The following is a 19,271-nucleotide window of genomic DNA, read 5'->3' on the forward strand; positions in this document are numbered from 1 at the left end:
CGTGTTCAGTCACCGTGCTGACTGCTAAGTTCTCTTGGAAACTTGGTAGGGTTCGGTTGCAGACCCACCACCTCTGTGGGTATGGCTTTGGTATCTATTCTAAGTTAAGGAATCTGCAGCTAGAGGTGTATCAGATGGACGAGTTACTTACCTTCGGTAACGATGTATCTGGTAGAGACACAGTCCTTAACGCCCGCCCATCCTCCCTGTTCTGCTAGGACCTTTTCAGATTGGGTTTTCTGCATGCATCTCCCTCCGGGTGGCTTTGTCTTTCTGCGGGGTGCAGTCTTTCACTTCACTCCTACACAGAATACTACATTCTGTTTTGCTTGCTCTGCTCCTCCCCATTCTTGTGATTGGACGGTATGCCCATGTCATGTGTCCCTTTTACAGCTATATGCACTGGGTTGTCCAGTGTGGGATCTGCTAACGCTTCTCCACCCTCGCTATCCCCTTCTCCATCGCCTTAGGGTCTCTTACCTCCCCTGCGGTCCATTGGCTTGAAGTCTTTTGGATCTGCCTCCAACTATAGGTCTCTTACTGGGGATATGACGTTACTTTCTGGTGCCGTCTTGTGGTGGATTTTCTTTGGTCATGTGTTCCTGACTTGTTGTCCTTCTTGGTTATATATTGTGGTTGCAGATTTCTTTCGTCTGCCATGATGTTTTTTCACATTGTCGTCTGCCTCCGGGGAGGGTTAGCCTTCGCTTTTGCGGGGTTGCATCTTAGAGCGGTAATATGCTCTTCCCTTCGTTCATTTGCAGTACACAATGCCTTGCACTATCCTTTAAGGTGCTGTTTTCACCATTCATTTTCCTTTTTCATTCTTTACGCACACTGTTCCTATACTCTGTTTTTGGTGGTGACTCAGCATTGTGGCGCGGAAATGTTTTTCCACCGAAAAGGAGGGGGGGGCATATTTGGCTCTGCTGACGTCACGTCCGAGGACGACATCAGGGCGCCCCTCCTCCGGCGCACAGAGGTGCTGCTGCAGAACGTTTTCCGGATCCAGTCTGACGCCTGGGGATATTCTAAGTTAAGGAATCTGATGCTAGACTGTGTCTCTACCAGATATATTGTTACCGAAGTAAGTAACTCATCCGTTTCAACTTAAAGGTGCTTAAGTGAGTGTAAAGCCGGTGCCTGAAATAGGCTGATACTAAATTCTAGAGTTAGAACAGACCTCTGTCATGTGAATTGTAAGAGGATGGAAATATGATCGGAAAGAGGTCATTCCTGGTAGTATCCTTGTTAACACAGTGCAGTGGTGTGTACCTAGTAATCCCATTGTGCACTGAGGTGGATTGCCCTTCTGCACACTTCGCACTCCGTTGTAGTCAGAGCCAAGATCTTCTAGATTCATCAAGCTTGGCTGTTCATCTCTTCAAATTTCCTTCCAAATTAATTCTGTTTTGAGTGTGAATGTTTTTATTCTGTGTGCCGTTTCTGACTTGAAAAGTACAGCATGAAGGAATCTGACATTATGGGATGACCTTTGAGGCGGAACAGTGCCTGAGATGAACGGGCACAAGCCAATACCATGAGCATTTTCCTGTTGGATGCAAGTAACGTTCAGTAAACTGCCTTTTACCTATACAATCAAAATTGCCTAAGACCTCCGAAGGAAAGCGGAAATAGTTTGACTTAAGTGGGTTGGCCACCTGCTATTGCTTGCTTGCTTCAGAAAAGGTGTTGTGATCGTTTAACAGGATTTGGGGGAAAGAAAATACTACTTTGTGATCCTTCAATTCATTGAGTGGTCCAGACAATGTAGTTACTATGCATCATACTATTCTCAACATGGTCATAAATGTACAATAGTCCCATCTGCATGCAGAAACCTCTGGACACCCCAAAAAATAAAATATCCATACATCTACAATATACACACACATATATATATATATCCATATAATAATTTTGGAGGTAGACACAGCAGAGTTGAACAGGTCATTGACACCTCAAAGTGTTTGACAGACCAGCTTTAATATTGGAATTAAAATATGAACCACATTGCAGCATTTAGACTTATCGGTTTAGATATATATATATATCTATAACAACCGAGTTAAAGTGTGCATTGTCTATTTAAATAAATATGGAAAAATACTAGCTGTAGCTTCTTTTTTCGCTTGCAACAAAAAAAAATCCCAAAAAGAAATATGGATAAATACAGACGAAAATGTTAAAAAAAAAATAACATAAAACCAGGAGCCCTAATCCTAATGTACTGCAGTCTGCTAAAGAAAGGGCCTGTGTTTGGCTTCAGGGACCTCTAGTACCAGCCTATGGCACTGCTGTCTGCATCAGGAAAGGGCCAACTGCAGCTTGTCAAAACATTTGACTTGGGGGATTCTTATGTATTTTCTGAGAATGTGTGTATATATTTATATATATTTATATATATATATATATAAAACAAAAATATATATACATACTGTTTGCAAATAGAAAATAGATTTATTTACTGTTTACAGTATTACGCATTTTTGCATAGCCCTTGACCCCCTTATACTGTGATTTTCAAAAGATTTGTTTATAAATATTTATTGAATTTTATAAGCGTTATTTACTATATGTGAAGGACAGAGTTTTAGGTCTTGGTCATATTTATTTGTATATATATTTAAACTTCGTATATCTGGTTTTACAACTATTAAATATATTATAAGATGCATTATAGTTTTAAATTACCATTGCATTTATGCAGGAATATTTAATGAGATGGTGATATAATGCTAAGAAAACAGACTTGAGGGTGCTTTACACATGTTAAGTATTTTATTAATGTTTATTAATCACATGGTTGGAGCACAATGACTCACCAGGTTTGCATTTAAAAATGGCGAGAAATGTTTCCAAAGTGACTTGTGACCAAGGGTACATGGTACTCTAAATGCGTCAAAATAAATTAATTTGCCTCTCTATGCTGGTTCGTGTTTGAGATATCTCTATCTCTATCGGCTCAATGGACTAATGAATCTACTGCAAGGGCCTGTGTTCGACTTTATGGTCACAGGTTCGAATCCCGGTGGGTCCACTCAGCCTTTCATTCATCTGAGGTCGACGGAGAATCAGTTATTTTTACTTCGTGAGGAAGTCATGGCTCTCTTGGCCAAAGGAGGGTTCTGGGGCCAGAAGTAGGCTGTAGTTGCTATTCCCGCTACTTTCTGGTCCAGAAAAAGAACAAGGGTCTTTGTCCTATCCTAGACCTACAAGGCCTCAACTACTTCTCAAAAAGAAAAATTCAAAATGCTCAGACTAGCTTGGGTCTGGATCCAAGAGACTGTATGGTAAGATTGTACTTGCAGGATGCCTGTTTCCACATTCCTGTCCTACCTGCCCATTGGCGCTACCTGTGGTTTAGGGTATGCCACAAGCATTTGACTGTGCTCCCTTTTGGCCCTACCAGTGCCCCTAGAGTGTTCACCAAGGTGAAGGCAGTGGTCGCAACTCATCTGTGCAGATAAAGGGTTAATAGCCACCCCATCACCCCCACCCCTCTTCCCCTATCTCGCTGACTGGCTGCTGAAGGCGGTCGTGCCTAGGCTGTAGTCTCCCACCTCAAGATTGCGGTGAACCTCCTGCATTTGCTGGGTTTCACTGTCAACTTGCCGAAGTCCACGTGACGCTCTCTCAGACGCTCCTCATCTATGCAGTTTGGATACAGTGCCGTTTCGGGCTTATCCTTCCAAATGGGAAGTCCAGTATGATCAGGCTATGATACCAATGTTTAAGCCTTTATCCTGGATTTCAGTGAGAATGACTCTGAGGTTGCTAGGCCTCATGGCCACCTGCATCCTGCTAGTTACACATGCCATATGGCATAGGCAGGTTCTGCAGTGGGACCTGAAGTTGCAGTGGGCGCAGCATCGGGGGAATCTCCCGGACATGGTCCAGATCTCCGAGGGAACTGTTCAAGACCGGCAGTGGTGGCTGATGAACTGCGGCACACTCTTCTCACTTCCCCAACCAGATATCACAATAATGACAGATGTTTCAGTCTTAGGATGGGGCGGCCATCTATGAGAGCGGAGATCAAGACGCCGGCTGAATCCGGACTTGCTATCAACATGCTGGAGATGCGTGCGATCCGACTAGCATTGAAAGCCTTTCTTCCCTTCATCAAAGGAAGGCTAGTGCAAGTATTCACGGACAACACCACTGCCATGTGGTACTGCAAAAAATGGGGCTGAGTGGGGTTGTAGACTTTGTCAAGAGGATCTGCGTCTCTGGACATGGCTGGAACAGCAGGGCATATCCCTGGTGGTTCAACACCTGACAGGTTCCCTGGACACCAGAGTAGACACACTCAGTTGTCGATGCCTAGCAGATCATGAATGACATCTCCACCTGGAGGTAGCAGAAACTTTCAACAGGGGGGAGAGCCTTGGTTAGATCTTCGCAGAGAACGCGCAATGTCAGCAGTTTGGCATGCAGGAGTTTCCAAGGCCGCTCTCTCTAAGTCTGTTTTTGTCTTAAGTAGAGCTCAGGCCTCCTGTATGCCTTTCTGTCCATACCACTCCTTTCCAGAGTTCTCAAGAAGATCAGAAACAATTGTGCCAAAGGTATTTTTGTGGCGCTGGACAGGGCACCGAGTCTGGTATCACGAGCATCTCCGCAAGAGCATTGATCCTCCAATCAGGCTGCCTATTTGTGCAGATCTTCTGTCGCAGCAGCAGAGGAAGGTTCTCCACCCAAACCTGGCATTCAGCTGTCCCTTCTCTGACTCTATACGCCTGCCAGTGGAGCAAATTTGTAAAATATTGTACAAAAAAGTCTAATGACAGTCTTTATGCTTCCCTTTCTGGTATTTTGCGTTTTAGTTTGACCCTAACCCAGTAGTGCTGTGCTCTGGGCACCTTGAAAGGGTATCTTTCGGCTTTGTCTGCCTTCCTGAACCTGCCCGGCCAAACGTGCCTAATTAAATTACCTACTGTACATAGATTCCTGAAAGCCCCTGTACATATATTCCCACCTGTCCCTTTCATTCTGCCTCAGTGAGACCTTAATTTGGTTCTCACTTTCCTAATGTGGTCTCCCTTATAGCCTATGCATAATTGCCCCCTCTGTATGCTCACCATCAAAACTGCCTTTGTAGTGGCAATCGCATCTGCCTGGAGGGTGAGCAAGCTACAGGCTCTATCGTCCAAACCTCCCTTTCTCGCAATATTCCCTGACAAATTGGTGCTTTGCACTAGGGCCTCTTTCTTTCCTAAAGTGGCGACTCCATTTCATGTAGGGCAATCTGTCACCTTGTCCACATTCTACGCTCCTCATTCCTCCAAAGAAGAGGAGCGTCTCCACCACCTGTACCCAAAAAGCGCGTTGTTCTTCCTTGACCTCACAAAAGAATTCCGGGTGGACGACCAACTCTTTGTGGGGTATGTTGGAGTGAAGAAAGGTCATGCTGTGCTGAAGAGGATCATCTTCTGGTTGATAGTTCTCAGCATCAAAGTTTGTCATGCTCTGACCAAGAAGCAGCCTCCTGAAGTCTTGTGAGTTAATGCCACTAGAGCTAATGCCGCTACCACTGCTTTGCAATGTGGAGTCCCAGGCCTGGATATCTTTCGGGCAGCAACGGAATCCCTGCACACGTTCACCAAACATTACTGCCTTGATAGTCAAGTCTGCAGGGACAGCCATTTTGGCCGCTCAGTCTTGCAGGACTTCCGAGTGTAGATTTGTCTTTAGTCCCACCTCTGGGGATGGCATTGCTTGGGAAACTATTCAAAGTTAAGGAATCTGTGGCTAGATGTCTCTATGAGAGGAACAAGTCACTTACCTTTGGTAAAGCCTTATCTGGTAGAATCCTGATCTAGCCATAGATTCCTTATGAACCCATCCATCCTCACTAGGATGTGGACAAGTAGGGTCAGGGCTGTTCCCTTTCAGGGCCCTAGTTGTTAAAAACACACCAGTGTCAGCACTTTAATTGGCTTTGCGTTTCTGGGGTGGAACGTCGTGGAAAGCGTGCTGAGGTGGCACCTATATAGGTGATATGAACGCCACTTCCAGCTCGACCACCGACGTCATGTGGAGCTAATCAATGCCACCTGCTGACGTGCAGGAGTAGTGCTTGAAGAAAAATCTTCTGGGTCCAGTCTGACACCTGGGAAATTCAAAGGTAAGGAATCTGCGGCTAGATCATGTCTCTGCCAGATAAGGTGTCACCGAAGGTAAGTAACTTGTTCTTCTGAATTAAATCACGTTACAGTGTCACTTTCAACAAGCAAAAGGCAATCACTGTGAAAGTGTTTTCTCAGCACTGGTCTGGTAGCCACCCACTCCCAATTAAAAATATGCTTGGTTTAGTGATACCAGAGGCTTGGCTTGGAGTATGTTAGTCTTTCTAAAGTTGGGGTGTATGGGGAGTAGATATTTTACTAATTAAATGTTGGTGTACTGGGATTAGTGCCTGGTTCAGAAGCCTGGAGGGGGTGTGGAGAAGCGGGGGCTGTTTAATTTAAGGTTTCAATTAAGATGTATGTTTTAAAGACCAGTGTCTACCATTAATAAAATTGGACTAAACTGAAAAAGCACAGGACATTTCTCTTCTTCCTTGTTTGCAAAACTCACTACCAACACAAGCTACTACTATCAAACCGGCACCAAGAACATTCTCCTAATTCATGGCAGTAGTTGCCGCCTACCAGTGCAAAATGTGTATCTACTGTAGGGAAGTAGGACCTGCTTTCATGGTTACCCCCACTTTTTGCTGTTGTCATTCTTTTTTCTCTGACTAGTCTGACTGGGATCCTGCTAATCAGGACCCCACTCACTGTGCTCTCTCCCTAAATTGGACTATGGTAAGTACTTTGGTACTTTCCTAAATGGCAACTGGAGTACATTTCTAAGTCCCTAGTATACGGTACTGAGGTACCCTGGGCATAGGATACAACAGAAGTCTCCCATGAACTGCAGCATGTATTATGCCACCCATGAGTGACAACTCAAACTGTGACTATAGGTTTGCCATTGCAGCTTGCGTGAGCTGGTGCTAGCACCACTCACCAGATATGTTTCCTTATTTCTGAGGTCACTCGGCTTAAAAACTATAAGTCACCTCTAAGGTAGGCCTTTCAATCCTGAAGGCAGGGTGCTTGGTTATAAGTGGGAGGGTGCCCTGCATGAGCAGGACACCCCTACAAACTAGGAGTAGATTCTCCCTGCTTTGTATGTGCGGGCAACCATTTAGACATATAGTGGACAGCAAGTCAATTACGAGATGTCCAACTATATATTGGATGCACCGAATCCGGTCACTTTTAATATCAAACATGTTGGAATCTGACCCCTACACCAATTCCAGGATTGGTTGGATGTAGAATCCCATGTACTGGGGGACACTCCCCTGGGGAGACCCCCTGTATGCCCGGTACCAGCCTTTCAGGGTCTTAGAGCAAGCAAGTGCTACTGCCGGTTACAGACCCGATTCTGCCCTCCTGCTGCTGAGCCAGGCTCGAGCAGAGGAACGTAGAACAATAGGCTTCCATTCACAGGGAGGTGTAACCACCTCCCAGACCTTAGTGTATTGGGCTGGGGTAGGGGCACTTGCCAGCACCACCGGACTGCTTTGAAGGGCACATTTGGTGCCTTCCTTGCATACTCCAGTTGAAACCAGTTCAGAGATCCGTTGGCTCCTGCTCTGTGGCAAACTGGACAAAGGACATGGGAGTATCCTCCCCTCTGTCCAGCCTCTCCTCTGGGAGGGATCCCTGAATCATCTCAACCCTTTCCCTCTGGTACTTAAGGGCTTACCTGTGGGTGGCTCTTCAGATTCGTCGTGGGACAAGATTCAGGTCTGAAACCACTTAATATCTGACCATCTGGGCACGTTGGACTTCGCTTTGGGAACCGAGACTGCATCTGGAAGACTCCTGCAGCAACTTGTCTCATTGTCCTGCCAGTCTTTTGCGTCATCTGTGCTCAATACAGGTTCTTCTCCAGGCCAGTGGGCATCCAAGACAAGCAAAGGAGTCTTCCTTGGAGAGAAGGAGTCACTTTCCTGCATATGCAGGCACCACAACTGAGATGACCGGTCTGCTGTTCCCAACGTCCTTTGGACTTCGAAAGGCTCAGCAACACAGGTGCTGGATCTGCCACTGCCTCGAGGCCTTCACTGTCTTCTCAGTAAGTTTGAAGTCCATATCCCTCGTCGGAACCAGTGAAGCAGTACCCCTGTGCACCGTGTCGACTTGCCATTGCCCAAGTTTGTTGACTCTCTTTTCCAGCATCTCCTGCTACCAAGGTCTTCGTCCTCACCACATCATCTACACTGTGGGCCTGCATTCTTGGTGAGCTGCTCGAGGGCCTCTTGTGGCTTCTGTGCCTTCAGCCTGCGGGTCCTCTTGAGGGTCTTCTTTGACTATAGTGGGCTCCCCTGTTTTCTCGGGTCTGCTTTGACTCGCCTGCACTCTGGAAGTCCCTTGGACCTTGCTGGGCCCGACACTGCACTTTCTTCGCTTTCTTCGTCTGTTGCTCCTGCCAAGGCTTGTTGCCAAGGCTGCCGGACAACGACCCACTGGCTCTCAACTTCCGACGTGGGACAGCTTGTGAGCGGCTCCTTGTCTTCCACAGCGTCGCCTGGTCCTCATAACTGCAGTTACAAGGGCGCCATCAACTCTCCTGCATCTTCGTTCATCGGTGCTCATTGGTCTTCTGTGCCTTCTTGTCCCTTCGAGTGGCATAGACTCCGTCCCCTGTGGTTGCAGGAATCCACACCTTGATTCCTCCAGGTTCTTTCACCTGAAATCTTCTAGTGCGGTCTACAGTGGTTTCCGACCTCACTTCACACTGATGCACCCAGCTTCACTGGTGTAGAAATCCTGGTTCCTTTGGTATCCATGGGTGGGGTGACTCTCTAACCTTACATCTACCATGCATATCTCCCAGCTACAAAATCTCCGCCCTATCTCCCTCCTTCCTTTCTGTGGGAAAGTGGTGGAGAAGGTAGTGAACAAACAACTCATGAAATTTGTTGAGGAGAATTTCCTTCTCCATTCCACACAGTCAGGGTTTAGAGCTGGCCATTCTACAGAGTCGGCAGTTCTCTTCTCCACAGAATGTCTGAGACAACTAGCAGACGAGGGGCAGACGGCAGCGTTGGTTTTATTAGACCTTAGTGCGCTCTGTTCATCACCACCCCCTTTTCTGAATCGTTTTTGGCCACTATAGGTGTGGCAGGGTATACTCAGACATGAGTCCCTTTCTCACTGCACCATCAGGATTCAAGCAAGCCGGGCCGAAGACGGCTGAAATGCCAGAAACCGGTCCCCGGTAGCTTGTCTCCTTTCTGGTGAAGAATTGGCTTGGTAGTTTAGTCTGCCCTGTTCCCATGATGCACTGGGCCAGGGACAGACTGATTTGCATATAGCCAGGTTCTGAGCTGGGATGGTGCAGTGAGATAAATAACGGTGATGGATCAAGCCCTGATCTTTGGACTGGGTAAGAGTGGTCTGCTTAATTCAGACGCTCTGTTCATCACCACCCCCTTTTCTGAATCCCAGCTACAAAATCTCCGCCCTATCTCCCTCCTTCCTTTCTGTGGGAAAGTGGTGGAGAAGGTAGTGAACAAACAACTCATGAAATTTGTTGAGGAGAATTTCCTTCTCCATTCCACACAGTCAGGGTTTAGAGCTGGCCATTCTACAGAGTCGGCGGTTCTCTTCACCACAGAATGTCTGAGACAACTAGCAGACGAGGGGCAGACGGCAGCGTTGGTTTTATTAGACCTTAGTGCAGCTTTTGACACCGTGCTGCACTCGACGCTGCTGTCTCGCCTCAGACATGGGAGTTGAGGGATCAGCATTGGAATGGATAAAATCCTTTTAAGAAAACGGGAGCTTTCAGGTGCACTGCCCCCCTCATAAATCTTCCCTTCGAAAGCTCAGACATGGGGTTCCACAGGGCTCCAGTTTGAGCCCTACACTGTTCAATCTATATATGGAGCCCCTAGCTCATATTGTGGAAGCTTTTGGGGTGGATATCGTCACATACGCTGACGATGCCCAACTAATAATTGGACTCACTCACAATCAGGCAGAGGACGCCACTAACTTTTCCAACTGCATGCTTTCTGTGGCAGGGTGGATGAACAACAACTGCCTGCGCCTTAACGGCGACAAAACAGAATTGCTAGTGGTTGGTAAATCCCCCCTGCCTGGTCGCAGGCTTGGTGGCCAACAGAATTAGGGGCAATTCCCTTCCCGGCAGAGTCCGTCAGAAATCTAGGAATCATGATGGACGCGGAGCTTTCCTTTAAGCATCAGATTAGTAAAATCACGGGAAAATGCTTTGGAATACTTAAAACACTCCGAAAAGTTCTCGACCTACTCCTCATTAGTGCCAGGAAAACACTTATTCATGTCCTAGTCACGCCACATCTGTACTACGGCAATGCTCTTCTCCTAGGCCTAAGCAAAAAAGGCATTCACCAACTGCAGTGCGTCCAAAATGCTGCCGCTCGACTGGTGCTCAACCTTCCGCGCAGAGCATCAGGTAAGACAGCATTATTTAAACTTCACTGGCTCCCTATAGAGGAGCGAATCAAGTTTAAAGCTCTCTGTTTCGCCCATCGCATTGCCCAGGGAAAAGGCCCAGGTTACCTGCGAAATCTTCTCACTATCCACCGTCCCACCCGAAACCTAAGATCTGCCGAAGCGATGTTGTTCCAACTTCCTCTCGTTCGCAAGACTAGGATGGGAGGTGGTTCCTTTCGGTTTTTAGCAAGTAAACATTGGAACAATCTTCCTCTTGATTTACTCATGGAGCCCTCCGAAATGAGATTCAGACTGAAATTAAAAACCCATCTTTTCCCGCGTAAATAATAGCTTCTTTGTAGCCTTGGATCCAGGTGAGTCCCGGACCTTGGCCTTTTTGGGGATCAGTAGCATTTCTTAGCGCGGGGACACACTGTCTTGAGTGTAACCATGCGCTCTAAAAGTGGTTTTATTATTATTTATTATTAGGGTTTCGTCAGGGTCCTCTGGGAAGGGTCCTTCTTGAAAACTGCAACCGCGACTTCCCCATTAACTTGTATTGAGAATGCAGTTGTGGTTTCCAATCTGCACACGGTCTCCATGGGGTTCCTTGGATCCCCGGCTCTTTTAAGTTTTCTACGTCCAGTCTCAACTTCAGTCATGGTTCACATTCCACTTTATTAGTATATGGTTTGGTCTCCCCATCTCCCCACCCCCCAAAATAAATTTGTGCTACTTACCTGTTCTATTGTGGTTCTTTTTTACTTAACTTACACTATATGATTAGTACTGGTAAAACAAGCTGCTTTACACTCTTTCTGGACTAAGCCTGAAGGCTGCTCTCCACCGCGACCACTTGGAGAGCTTTCTATAGTTGTTGAAGACTACTAAAATCACCATAAGGGTTGCCTGGATTAGTGCAGGGTGCTTCGCTTAAATAAGTGTGCACCATATACTTGGCCAACCTCCAACATCTACCCATACTTAAATGTTTGCCAGTTTAAAAGCTCATGCTTCATGTCTGGTACAAAAGAATTTTGACTTTACTGTTTTTCTGTTGGACATACAAGGCCTTTGCGTGCTTCTAAAAAATGGACCACTTCTCCAGTTCTAGTCTGGGTTACCCAAGAGCATCTCTCATCATCATGGGAGAAGTGTTTTCTTTGGAGGCCAGCGAGTGTACCATTTCTCGGAAATTTCATACATTGCGAGAGACCACAGAGCCATCAGTGAGAGATGTTTCCTCTCTCCCTCGAACCGTGGCACCTTGCAAATTTGTAGTTTCTACTGCTCGTCTCTACATAAGACCAGCACAACAATGCTTGAAATACCAATGGTTGTAACATCACAGCGATTGTGAAGCCAGAATATCTTTTAAATCACCAAACTCAACAGTCCCTTTACTGGTACCTCAACAAGCAGAATCTAACCAAGAGTCCCATTTCGCCAAAATCTTTCTACTCATACCAACGTGACCATCGCTTCTCTCACCTGATGTGGAGCCCATCTTACAAACTATGGATCCAACATGCGGTACCCATATTTGATGAGCAACACTTTTAGTGACTCAAACAGATTTCTGTACGCTCCCTAACACTCCCCTACTCACAATACCAATGACACTGTTAGTAATCATCAAGTTAATCAAGCTATTCTCTCCCAGTATTTCTCCCTAATCCATTATCAGAGAGATACATTCATTAGATCTAAAAAGAGGCCTACATTTTTATCTAGGAAAGGCCATAATCACCAGGAAAAATAAGTTGTCTTTTTGTGAATGACCGTCCATTGTAAACAGGTTTCTTGTCCTCCAGACTATTTCTTAATGTATTATAGCTAATTACATTACATGTTCCAAATAAGAAAACAAACCTCTCTGTCTGGTATGTAGAGCACATTCTACAAGAGGAAAAGTGGTATCCAGGGCTAGGGTTAGGAATATCCCTTTCTGGGATATGTAAACCAGCAAACTAGAAATCTAGTCCTACTTTTACCAGACATTACTGGTGTCATGAAGATTCTCGAGCTGATACATTAGTGGTTCAAGTTACACCACTTTTCGTTAACACACAAACACAAAGCTCATCACAGAAATGCCACATGCCTTCATTACACATGTTTTCTCTCTCTACATTGACATGTTTATATGGGGATATGCTTGCTCCTCTATTCTACGTTTATGACTATCAGTAAAACTCATACGATTGATAACTGCCAGTACAGTGCATGCTGGGTAATGGCAGCTGCTGCCTTTCACAAAGTAAGTGTATTTTTCTTTACAGAACAATTGTTTTCAAGTGATTTTACTATATAGCATATTTGTACCGTAAATGGTGCAATATAGGTTATATTTTACTCGCAATACTAAAGATTCTGCAAAACAAAGCTGTTGAAAAGGGCCTGTCCAAGATATATGGACGTGCCTCCGAATGGTTCAACACTGAGGTGTTTACCTCCAGCATTAGAAGATTTTATTTATATATATATATATATATATAGATATGTATATGTATATATATATATATATTATATTCCCGTACACATGTGGGACTATTCTACATTTGACTTTAGTGAAAATACCTATGATGCTGTGCCAGGAATGCAAGGAAGTAACATTGTCTTCTAAGCCACTCTCCACACAGTGTGGTTCCTTTAGACCAGGCCACAAACAAGATGCAGGCAGAGTTTATACAATGAGTTGGTAATCTGTTCTTTAGATCTGCTGCAATGAGCATGATGTCTCAAGTGGTCCCTTAACTTCTCGCAGGTTATCTATAGATGTTGGAATAGAGCAAGCACCAAGGCCATCTGGTCTATCACTTAAATCTACTAGTTTAGCAGCAGCACGCATAAAGGCTGCACATTGCCCCCGTTTTCTTGTATCATCGCTCTCCAGACTGCAAAGCCTTCTCACAAAAAGTTTGCCCTCTCAGTAGGATGAGCTAACCGCAAACTTATAGCTTTCTATAGCTTAAAGACTCCCTTGGTTAACTAGGAGGATGCATGGTTTGCCCATAACTCCTTAGACTAGGTTCCTGTTTACATTCTCTTTAGGACAAGTCTTGAGGGTTTTTGGGCACCAGCTTAGGTAATGCTGTAACCTGGCTAAAGCCTGCTCTATACTCCTTATATTCTCTTACATCTGAGAGTGAAGATGCAGATATTTTCTGCACACGATCTCATAGGTTCCTACTATTTGTATTCTCCTTGCTATTTCCTGAATGGTCATGGGAAGGTGAGGCTGCAGCTGGTTATGATGTGTGGCTTCCGTTTTACTCCACAGACTCCGTTTTGATGTGGCCACACTCTCATGCTAACCCTTTTTGTTTTCCTTCAATTGCCCTGCCGGATAGGTCGTTTTCAGGGTAATAATTCCAAGTGGAGGACTGCTGGATGCCGTTTTGCGCGAACTGTGGAGGGCATGGAGAAGGAGGAGGTAGTATTTAATCTGTCCATATTTTAACTGGATGTATTCTAAATTCAACCAAATTACCCTCTAAGTTCAGATGCAATTTTATCCATAATACTGCCAATTTCATTATTGTATTAAAATTATTCTTTGGTTCTTTTGTAGTTTGTTTTCCGGAAGTTGCCCTGATTTGTTCGGTCTCGAGAGGCGACCCTCAGCGGAGGCTTGAAAATGCAGCTGTCACTTGTGCCTCGTACTCTGAATCTCTTCCACTGCTGTATGTTCCCTTCCGTAACAAGTGGAAATTTGCCATAGCCAAGGATAGCCTTTCTAACCTGCAGAACATTCTTCCATGGATCAAGCTGCTATCACAAAGTCACATGATCCTTGTGCTGTAATAAAGTGGCTAGTGTCATGTCCAAGACTACTTTAGCGCAGCAGACTGGCACCAAAGTTCCAGCTGTGTTTCAAAGATTCAGGGTGCCACTTTGACAGCCATAAATTCATTGGCAATGCGGATATTTTTTGAACTGCTGTAGTCGACTGCTATGTTTCATAAAGACTTAACTTGAACTACAACAAATTGTCGATTGTCTAGAGCTGGAGTTCCCGCAGAACACATTTCAACAGGTGTCCGGATCACTAAGATAATTGCACTGAGACTGCTTCTGTAATCTGACCAACTCTACATCTACTCTCCTTAATCCGAAGAACTAAAAATATTACAAAGAAGTGCTGACATAGTGCTTTATGGGTGTTTGTTTCTTAAGACGTTTACTTCCTACTAATGTTTATGTTGGAATTTGGAAATGAAAGGCCAATTCAAACATATTTCCTTCTTTGTGAAATACCGTCTACGTACCACAGCCTCTATGCACTGAAACATTTTTTATATGAACGACTAAGAAATGCAACATTATGTGATTTGTCTGATAGTGCATTTTTCTCTGAGCACTAGCCATAGAATAATAATAAAGAAAACAATTAGGAAAGCACATCATTGCGATTTTTGTGTGTTGGTTGTGGGACTCCTTTACAGGTATTTTTCATTGCACAAGCTGGTCAGTGTGATCATTTTTACGTTGAGTGGGTGAGTTGTTCCTTGGTGCAGTTGCATATGGACTGCAGTAAACTCAATTTACTGTCAAATTTCCTATCTTTTTTTTTAGACTGAGTTTGGTGTCCTCGACTTTAATATCAGGTAGAGTATAGGTGCGATTTTACTGTCCTTTTGCCACTCTGACGGCACTTCAATCCACTCCATACTTTAACATTTTCAACAGTAAAATCTTCTTCAGTATTTGATCTTTCATAGATTCACATGCTTGAATTCTTCCCAGTCATTGAGGTGGGAGTCCCATGGTACAATTGAAAAAGCTGTACAGGTTATACATAGCCCAGAAGGGCTAGAGAACATTCAGTGCAGTAACTTAAACACATCATCACATAAGAACCAAACACCAGCCAATCAGGCAACAGCACCGAGTAGAACACTTCCCACAGAGGCTTCACTCCCTCAGATTTTCTGCCACTCATCCTGTGAAAGTAGTCTTCTTGACAGAAAGAACACACACACACACACACACACACACAGCACCCCCTCCCCTCCCCCAACCCAAGTGGATTTCCCTGGATGGAATATTGTGGTACAAGCAGTTCTAATGGCTAGCTCGTCTGACTGCCAACTAGACATTAAATGAGGCTCAGAACTTGAAGCGATCGGGCTGAGGCACTACAGTGCTCGCATCCAATGAGGGTAGCTTTAACAATTCCTATGATGGGGAGACTGAACCCTATGCCTGGGTTGCCTGGGGATACCTGATCCCACTCCTAGGAAAAGCATTTCATTTTTTCATTGTGAAAGAAAGCCTGGGTTTAACTGTGCTGCTATTCGCTGTAGAACTTGGATTGGTGAAGAAATGTCAGTTTGTCCTGCTTTTCCGCAGAATTAGGCCAGCGAATGCATGCTGGTCCATGAGCCCCACAGAGTTGCTGCAAGGTTAGCGTGCAAACTCTGCTCTGCATGTGTGGTAAGAGGCAGGGAAACTAAGGGAGGCTCATCCCTGCCCCTTAAATACTTAACATTGTTTTAGCCCTGCTGTCCGTTTCCTGTCTATTTGATCCTCTGTCCTGACTCTCTGCTCTTAATATACCAATTCTTTCTGCCTTGACCTTTTTGTGTCTTCTTGTCCTGTGAGTTGGCACACCAGATGTCTAGACAGTCACGGATGGCACACAGATCACTAACCAAGTGCAGCAATAGCCTCTGTATAGGTCACACACAGTGCCCATTTTGCTGATAATCCTGGCGGGGCTTAATCTGCTTTATTCAGAATGCTTGTTGTCAATCAAACTATACTCTGAGGATGCACGTGTGCCAGTTCAGGGCTTTATCCCTGCATGCACAATGTCATTCCTTAAGGGAAGAGTCAGATGCACACTGTGGCACTGGATTCAAGCTAGCCTGGCTGATGAGGGGAGATACCCAGAAACTGCTCACAAGATGTTTGTTTCTGGTCCAGGGAGGACCTGGCTTGGCAGTTTGGGCTGGACTGTTCCCATGGGGAGCAAGGTCAAGACTGGTTTGCATATGGCTGGGTCTAAACTCTGGTGGCTTGGTGAGCAAAAGAAGGATCAATTTAAACAAGATCACTTGACTGGGGGTAAATGTTTGATTTGTTCTTTATTCCGTCCAGCATTTGTGACTTTTACTTTTGTGCCCGAAGTGCCCCGGGTATGCCCAGACATGGGGCCTGTGCTCACTTTGCCACTAGATTCAAGCAAGCCTGGCTGAGCTGCGGAGATACCCCGAATCCAGTCCAAGGAAGCTTGTTTCTGGTCAAGGGAGGCCATGGCTTGTCACTTTGGCCTGGACTGTTCCAATGAGGAGCAGGGTCAAGACTGACTTGCATATGGCTGGGTCTAAACTGAGGTGATATGGTGAGCAAAAGTGATGAAATAACCAAATCTCTTGACTGGGAGTGAATGTTTGATTTGTTCTGCATTCTGTCCCTTTGTGTTTCTTTTGCTTTCTTGCACATTGTGATTGTGGCAGCAGCCTAGGTATGCATACAGGGAACCTGAAATGTTTAGCGGTCTGTCTTATGCTATCAGCCTTCATCACCTGCATCAGCTGTGGCCCTGAAAAGTAGAGCATTGTGGAAAAATGTATGTGTACCAAATGCTTCAAAGCCTTGTCTAAGGCAGTAAGCGCTGTAAATGCATTTACAATACAAGACCCCCAGCCAAAAAATAAACATTGAAGATACCTTAGTGGCTTAGGGGTCCCCACTCCTGACCTCAGCTGGCTTTCATCTGCTTGTGCTGTAGGCAGAAGAACGAGATGCGCAGCAATTTTTTTTATTTATTTACTTATTTATTAAAAGAAAGAAACTATTTTGTTCAGTAGCAGAGGCAAATAGAAATTATTCCATTGGTGCAGCAGGTGCAGTGGCACAGGGGCCCAGAGGCTGACTGTCCCACTAAACTCTATGTATTACTATATTTTACCGTTCATAATGTATCTAGGTTGCCCATTTTCTTCCTTGCATTCTAGCCCATAAAACACTGCGAATGCTCTGTTCAGTAGGCAATGAAATGTGGTAATTGAAAAAAAATAAAGACTGCAGGCATTTACCCTCATCTTCGCACCAAACCACTGATGGTGATGCCTTAATCATATCCTTTGCACTCATAATTGCAGCTGTAATAAATAAGGAGGGATCAAAGAGTGGCAGAGATCAGTATGGAAATGACTTTGAAAAGTGAAGTGTGGAATTTCTTTTTTTCAAACAACAAATTGTTATTTATTTTCCAAAGTACCATACAGGCAAAGCCCTGCAAACCTTATATAAATAGTGAGTGTGGCATACCATTTCTGGGTACATCATACAAAAACCATATGACCTGCGAAATAGCAGACCAGAAATACATCAAACAGCAGCGAACACAACCAGAGAGTATTACATGCACATTATAAACCGATATTCAACCACCGAAAGTCATGGTCCTCAGACTAAACAGGTGAGTTTCTAACTACCACTTATTCAATGGGAGTCGGAGTGTAATAGTGGGGGCAAATTGATACTTCTGTATGTGGCCCAGCTGTCCCAGATCTTTCTGTGTAACTGCAGGCACCCTCTCACCTGAAGAACCACAATCTCTGCAGTCCTACATCTATCACCTTTTTCCATCCAGCAACGCTAGGTGGGGATGAAGCCTTCCAATGTTGTGCGATATCCCGCTTGGCTAGGGTAAGAACTAAGAATAGGAGGTGCTGCTTGTAGCGGTTCCACCCTATATCATCCGTTCTATGTAGGAACAACAATCTGGGGTCAAGCGGGATGGTCCATGCCAGAACTTGACCCAGGCAGGACGTCACTAGAGTCCAGACTGGCTGAATCCCCGTACAGTTCCACACAGTATGGAGAAAGGAACAGTCATCGCTGCAGCACCGGAGATACAGACTAGACAGAATCTCACCCATTTGCCACAGCCTAAGACGAGAGTGATATACCTGGTGGAGATATTTAAACTGGATGAGTTGTACTGGGCGGACACCAGCTCATACCGGGGACTAGCCAGGGCTTCCGTCCAGTCGTTGTTGGTGAGGGTCGGCAAATCGGTCTCCGCTCTAGTTTAGTGTATGGTGGTTTTAGTGTGCATGTTAAGCGTCTGATAAATTTGTCTGATTTTGTGATCCCCTATGTCCATCAGTAGGCGGCCCTTCTAGCGGGTGGAATTCTGGTAGAGCCTCCAAGTGATCTGGAGGTCTATGGCATGTTGAAGTTGAAGATAGCGATGAAACTGAGACTTGTGCAAATCGTAGTCTGATTGCAACCGCTGAAAAGACTTGAGGGTGCATGAAATCCCCAACCGTAGAGATCCCAATAAGGTCCCATTTATGGAACCTATTCAAAGTGGAGACAGGCCATAGGTACGCGCCCTGCCAAAGTGGAGTGGAGCCAGTTAATTTGCCCCACCATCCCATGGATTTAACTGTGCGTCTCCAGATTTGTAGGACTGTCCGACATGCTGGAGGGAGTGCTTCTTGGGATGTTACTAGGGCCTGTGCACTTCGTTTTTTGGCCAGCAGGGGGAGTAAAGTTTTATTCAAACATTATTAGATTTCGAGTTAGTGAGGCCCTTTCCTGCTGAAGTCCAATGTGTGGATTGAACCTGTCTGTCTCCTAGGAGATTCTGAACAGGAGAAGCAGCTGCCCAGCCCAAACCCCCAGGCCAGCAGACCATTGGCTATTCAGCTACCAGGCACGTCTGAGCCCTCCTCTCACACTTGCCCAGGCCCCTTAAGGCCTTGCTGGGTGCACCCCAAATCATTCTCCTCTATCTTGTGAGCTGCAGCCTAACTGTGCCCCAGATTG

General features: G+C 45.3%; 1 protein-coding gene across 2 annotated transcripts in view; it reads left to right on the forward strand.

The window, feature by feature from the left end:
- The window catches only part of LOC147660773 (palmitoyltransferase ZDHHC18-like), a 131,734-nt gene extending 116,850 nt beyond the window's left edge, over positions 1–14,884 (forward strand). Inside the window, exons 10-11 of one of the 2 annotated variants that reach the window (XM_086951475.1) lie at positions 13,835–13,917; positions 14,056–14,595. The gene's annotated coding sequence lies outside the window, so the exon portion shown is untranslated. Of the gene's footprint in view, positions 1–13,834; positions 13,918–14,055 lie in introns of both variants that reach the window. The other variant, XM_086951476.1, reaches the window with a different exon arrangement.
- The last annotated feature ends 4,387 nt before the right edge of the window (positions 14,885–19,271 follow it).

The sequence above is a fragment of the Lissotriton vulgaris genome, unplaced genomic scaffold (genome assembly GCF_964263255.1).
Source record: "Lissotriton vulgaris unplaced genomic scaffold, aLisVul1.2 SCAFFOLD_1014, whole genome shotgun sequence".
Classification (NCBI taxonomy): Eukaryota; Metazoa; Chordata; class Amphibia; order Caudata; family Salamandridae; genus Lissotriton; species Lissotriton vulgaris.